Below are 6,000 nucleotides of genomic sequence, written 5' to 3'. Positions count from 1 at the left end.
AGGTGGTGGTGGTGGTGGAGGTGGTGGTGGTGGTGTGTGTGTGTGTGTGTATACACCAGAATTAGTTGTCTCTAGTACAGCTCCATAGCACCACAGCTCTGTAACTGCAGACACAGACTTCATGCCTTCTTTTCAGTTGAATCCTGTAAATCTAAACTCAGGTCCTCATACTTGGATGGCAGACACTTTGCCCTCCAAGTTACCTTAGATTTTAACTAAAGACCCCAAGTTTCTTAAACCATTTCTTAAATGGACTGGTTTCCAGGATATTTATTAAAGCTCAGACCTTTAGATTTTCAAGACTTGCTTCCCAAGGTTTTCTATTTTGCTTGTACATTTATGAATATCAGACGTGGCATTTTCCTCTCCTTGCGAATAATATTTTAAGACACATTAAGCTTCCATTTTGTGTGCCTTGCTGTCATGTTTTTCATCTTCTCTCCTGTCATTTAACAAACTCTGGATATATAGAATAATTTTAAGCATCGTCAAAGTGAGAAATTATTCTAAGAATGTGATGCAATTGAGAATCTATAAATTGACCACATGCTGAATATACTACACAATCATGGGTGCCAAAAGATAGAGAGTACTTATGAGCTTTGTGAAACTGTTACTCATTATAACTATTCCAAAAGCCCATTCTCTGAGTAAACATAAAAGTATCATTCATGCATCTAATGAAAGTACAGAACTTTATCTCTCTTGATTCACCCATTCACTTAACATATAGTCACTAGGGTGCTAGCAGTCCTTTTTTATTTTTTCTTTATGCAAGCATTTTCTTTATTTAAAAAATTATATAATACATTCTCATAATGGTTTCTCTCTCCTAACTATCCCCAGATCCTCCCCAACTTCCAACCCACCAAACCAAACTGCATCCCCTTTTTCTTTCTTCCTCTCTTTCTTTCTTTCTTTCTTTCTTTCTTTCTTTCTTTCTTTCTTTCTTTCTTTCTGCCTTTCTTCCTTCAAAATTAGTATTGTTATTGTTTTAAATGTATGGTTATATGTGTGTGTCTGTGTGTATGGAGGAACAAATACAAGTGTTCACTCACGGAGGACAGAAGAGGGCATCGGATCTCCTGGACCTGGGATAACAGAAAGTTATCAGCTGCTTGACATGAATACTGAGAACAAAACTAGATTCTTCTGTAGGAGCAACAAGAACTGAACTTCTGAGCCATCTCTTCAGACCCTATTCCTAGTTCTCAATGAAAGATTTATCTTTGAAACAGAATCCTCAATATGTTTGGTATCCTACACTTAGAAATTCAACCATGAGAAAGCATCCTGTGATAAACTTGCCACCAATTAATGCATTTCAATTTTTCTGTTTTTATATACACCCAAAAGAAAACCAGTTGAGTACATTTATAGTTGAAATCTTATTTCAAAATAGGTTTTCCCTTGAATACTTTTCCAGCAGTTAGTTAATTCTACTGATAATGTGCAGGAGGTCTTTTCACATCACTTAATCCCTGACTTGAAAAGACAGACAGATGTTTGACATTGGTTCTGATCTCCATGAAGCACTGCTGTGTTAGGCCCAGGCAAACTGAAAGCATTCTATAATAGCCCAGGGTTACATGCTTCCAGGCTAGAAACAGATGTTTGGAGGGGAAGCCCAATATCACTAATTTTTACACACTCAGTAAAGGCAGCCATGTCACATCATTTGGATTTTAAGTTTCAGTGTCTGTTATGGACACACATTCTGGGTCACAATTTGAGGAACTGCATTGATGAGATTTTGCAATATTGATGTCATGTCCAAATAATACACAGATCTATACTACCCATAAGACTTTGTTGCCATACATGAATCTGAGGACAAGTTTACTGTGTAGCTGAAAACCTTCCCCTAGATTTGAGAGCAATATTTACATTATATTTTATATTTCTCTTTCATGAATGATGTAAACACCCTTACCATATGTTCCCACAAAATAACATGCTGTGTGGATAAAAAGAGACCCTGAGTGAACCACAATTGATGAGCATCTCTTTGTTTTAATCCTCTTGGTTATTCTACTTTGAATCTAAGAACAGGCAATACTGGCTTCTCATATTCATCTAAAAACTATTATGTACTTATTTCATAATCAATGTTCTAAACACAAATTAAATTATTCTTTAATTAATTTGTGAATCTCTTAGAACTGTCATAGAATCTGTGCCATTTTTAGAAAGATTTGGTTATGACCCTGGAAAATATGCCAAGGTGTTCGGATCTACTGAAGAATAAGTCAAAATGGGATGAAGGTAAAATTTAAAGGTCTTATTGGGAAAAAGGAATAGTCATGTATTTGTTAATAGCATAAAGCCATACTACTGCAAAAGTAAAGTATGTAAAACTATGTGATGCAACATGTGTCTTTATAAAAAAAAGTTAGAAGCAAATGAGATGGCTTAGTGGTTAACAGTGCTTATTGCTCTTCAGAGGATGCCCATTTAATTTCCAGTACCTATGTCAGACTCACAAATATCTGTGACTCTAGCTTCAAGGGATCCAATTCTCTCTTCTGCCTCTATAGGCACCTGTACACTGTGACATAGTCTCAAAGACACACATACACAAACAAAAATAAAAGTAGATTTTTAATTAAAAAAGAAAATCTATTTAAGTCATGATATATTACCTGGTTGATATATTATGAACTATTGTAAATATATTTTGATCTATTTTAAATATATTTTTCTTTTAAAAGAGGTGTTCCTACAAAGATATCTTAACAACCCATAGCCACTATTTGGGTCATCTTTTATGAGAAGTCTATAAGTGTTGGTTGTGTGAGTGTGTGTGTGTTTGTGTGTGTTTGTGTGTGTGTGTGTGTGTGTGTGCGTGTGTGTGTGTGTGTGTGTGTGTGTGTGTGTGTGTGTTCAGTCTCCAGAATCCTGAGAACTCTGCTTTGAAATAAATAGTAACTGGTGTCAGTGTGTATGGATGTGAGAACAGATAGGCTACCACATTTTAGATACCTAGAATAAAATGACATTGTATTGCAGATAAGAGGAAAAAAATCATCTTTTTGTTGGATAAAGAAAAACAGTAAAAATCATGATGTCCTCATTTTTAATAGCACAATAGTATTCTACTGTGTAAATGAACCACGTTTTCTGTATCCAGTCTTCAGTTGAAAGAAATCTGGGTTGTTTCCAGATTCTGGTTATTATGAATAAGCCTGCTCTGAACATAGTGGAACAGATGTCCTTATATTATGGTGGAACATCTCTTGGGTATATGCCCAGGAGCCATGTAGCTGGGTCTTCAGATAGAACTATTTCTGATTTTCTGAGGAACTGCAATGGTGATTTCCAGAGTGGTTGTAAAAGTTTGCACTCCCACCACCAATTGAGGAGTATTCCTTTTTCTCTACATCCTCTACAGGATGTGCTGTTACTTGAGTTTTTGCTGTTAACCATTCAGATTGAAGTAAGGTGGGATCTCAGGGTCCTTTTGATTTGTGTTTCCCTCATGACTAAGGATGTTGAACTTATCTTTAAGTGCTTCTGGCCCCAGTGGGACAGGATGCACCTAATGCTGTAGTGTAGAGACTCCATGCCCCAAAGAAGGGGGATGCTTGGAAGGAGGGACATCTTGGAGGAAAAGAGGTAGATGAAAGAATTTAGAACTCTAGGAGGGAAGACTGGGAGGGAGCAACAATTGCGATATAAATAAATAAAATAATTGATTAAAATGCATAGTTGAAAATAAAGTAAAATTACCCCCAAGAGAAAAAGGTAAAGCAGAAGATGCATTGAAACAAGCACGTGGGGAGCACAGATCCTTCCTCTCTGGATATATCAAAGCAGTCTCGTGCCACGGAAAGTGCCGTCCTTTTACTCTGGGAGCTATTGGCTAGTGATAAACTAATTAACATTCCATCCACATGCACCAGGGCTGAGAACATGCTGCACTGCAGTTTGGGAGAAGATTTTAAACATGCTTCAGTGTTTCGTCGAGAAGACAGTCCTTATGCAGACTTTAACGCTGTAATTACACTGGTGCTCTTTGCACTCAAAGCAGTGTAAACACTTGAGGGAGTCCATTTAAACATAATGAGAACATATTTAGTAGCATGTTTTCTATCTGGCAGAAAAATACTTTAAAGCCAGGAGGAAAGTAGTCCCCTGGGAAAGCCAGGAGCTCAGGCTTACTTAGCCACAAACTTTTTAGAAACAGTAAATAGTGACTCAACTTTTAATTCTCAAATGTATCTCTGAAGGTTTATTGTATTGAAAGATTTTTGAGAAATTGTTGAAATTTTCATATTAAAGGTGATATATAATGAAAAATTTTACACTGTGATTCCTCCTGATTTATCAATTTTATGTGGCTAAATTTCCAATATTAAATTGGACTACTTCTTTCATTTGTTTTTATCTTTTATTGAAAATAGATTATTTTCTCATACAGCATATGCTAGTTATATTTTCCCCTACCTCTACTTCTCCCAGTTCCTTGCATCTCTCCTCCCCACTCCCTTTCTATCTCTTATTAGAACCACCAACCAAAGAGTACACAAGGAGGGACTCATGGCTCCAGCAGCACATGTAGCAGAGGATGGCCTTGTGGGACATCAATGGGAAGAAAGGTCCTTGGTTTTGTGAAGGCTCGATGCTCCAGTGTAGGGGACTGCCAGAACAGGGAAGCAGGAATGGGTGGATCAGTAAGCAGGAGGATGGGGGATGGAATAGGGAAATTTTGGGAGGGGAAAGGGGATAAAATTTGAAATCTAAATAAAGAAAATATCTAATAAAAAAGAAAAGAAAAAGAAAAAAAAGAAAAGAACAGGCTTCTAAGAGGTAACAACAAGACATAACAAAATAAAATATAAGATAAAACAAAAGTCATCATATGGAAGTTGAATGAGGAAAACCAACCAAAGGAAAGAAGTCCAAGAGAAGGAAAGTACAAGAATTGGAGAGTCACTTGTTCTCACACTCAGCAATGCCATAAAAGTACTAAACTGAAAAATATAATATATACGCGGAGGATCTAGTGAAGACCTGTACAGACCCTATGCTTACTGCTTCAGTTTCTGTGAGTTGGTATGAGCTTTGCTTAGGTGATTTAGAGGCCCCTAGTTTTCTGGTTCTTATACTCTTTCTGACTCCTCTGCAGAGTTCCCTAAACTCTGAGGGGAGGGATTTGATGGAGAGATCTCATTTAGAACTCTATGTTCTAAGCATTCAATAAGTATAGCAGAAATAAGGCATTACTCTTTGAGTATAGCAGAATACCACTACTATTTTTTTTCACACCAGTAGTATTTTGTTTTACCTTCAATCTCTGGGCTATCTAATCTCTCTAGTCTCTGAGTCTTTTGGCCACCCAAGTAGTATCAGATATGGATTCCATCTCATGGAATGAGCCTTAAATCAAATCAGACATTGTTGTTATTCCCACAAGCATTGTACCACCATTGTCCTAGCTTATCTGGTAGGGAGAATGCCACTGTAGGTTTGTAGCTAGGTTGATACTTACATTTCTCTCTTCATAACCTGCAGAGTACCTTCCCATACCAAATATACTAAGTGAGATCTCTGCAGGAACCATCTCTACCTCTACATGTTCAATGAGTTGTATAGATGTTATATTCAGCCTTACTGTCAGTTTGTGGAGAGCAACTTGTTGTCTTGGCAACAGTAAGGGTTATTTGGGGATTTCCATGGGATACCTTTGGTTAACAACTCAATTGTATGTAATCCAGTCCTAGTATTAGAAGCTTTGTTTGGTGACCAGTGAGGACTCTCTATCCCCCATTATTTGGAGACTTACTCAGGATCACCTTCCTAATTTTAGGAGGTTTCCACTACTCTAGGTTTCCATACCACTGAACAAATACCAAGTAATTCTAGTAGTCTCTCCCTGCATTACCTACCTCAACTCTATCTCCCCATACCCATTGTACCTGATTCTTGCAGTACAATGATATTGATGGTGGGGTCTTGTTTTAAATTTCCTAAGTACAGTAGTACATCTGCTTAAAAATA

General features: G+C 37.1%; 1 protein-coding gene across 1 annotated transcript in view; it reads left to right on the top strand.

Moving 5' to 3' along the window:
- Cngb3 (cyclic nucleotide gated channel subunit beta 3) overlaps positions 1–6,000 on the top strand; it is a 214,879-nt gene that overhangs the window by 16,494 nt on the left and 192,385 nt on the right.

The sequence above is a fragment of the Mastomys coucha genome, unplaced genomic scaffold, assembly GCF_008632895.1.
Source record: "Mastomys coucha isolate ucsf_1 unplaced genomic scaffold, UCSF_Mcou_1 pScaffold14, whole genome shotgun sequence".
NCBI classification, from domain to species: Eukaryota; Metazoa; Chordata; class Mammalia; order Rodentia; family Muridae; genus Mastomys; species Mastomys coucha.
The sequence above is the reverse complement of the archived record's forward strand: the minus strand, read 5'-3'. Positions and strand labels throughout refer to the sequence as shown.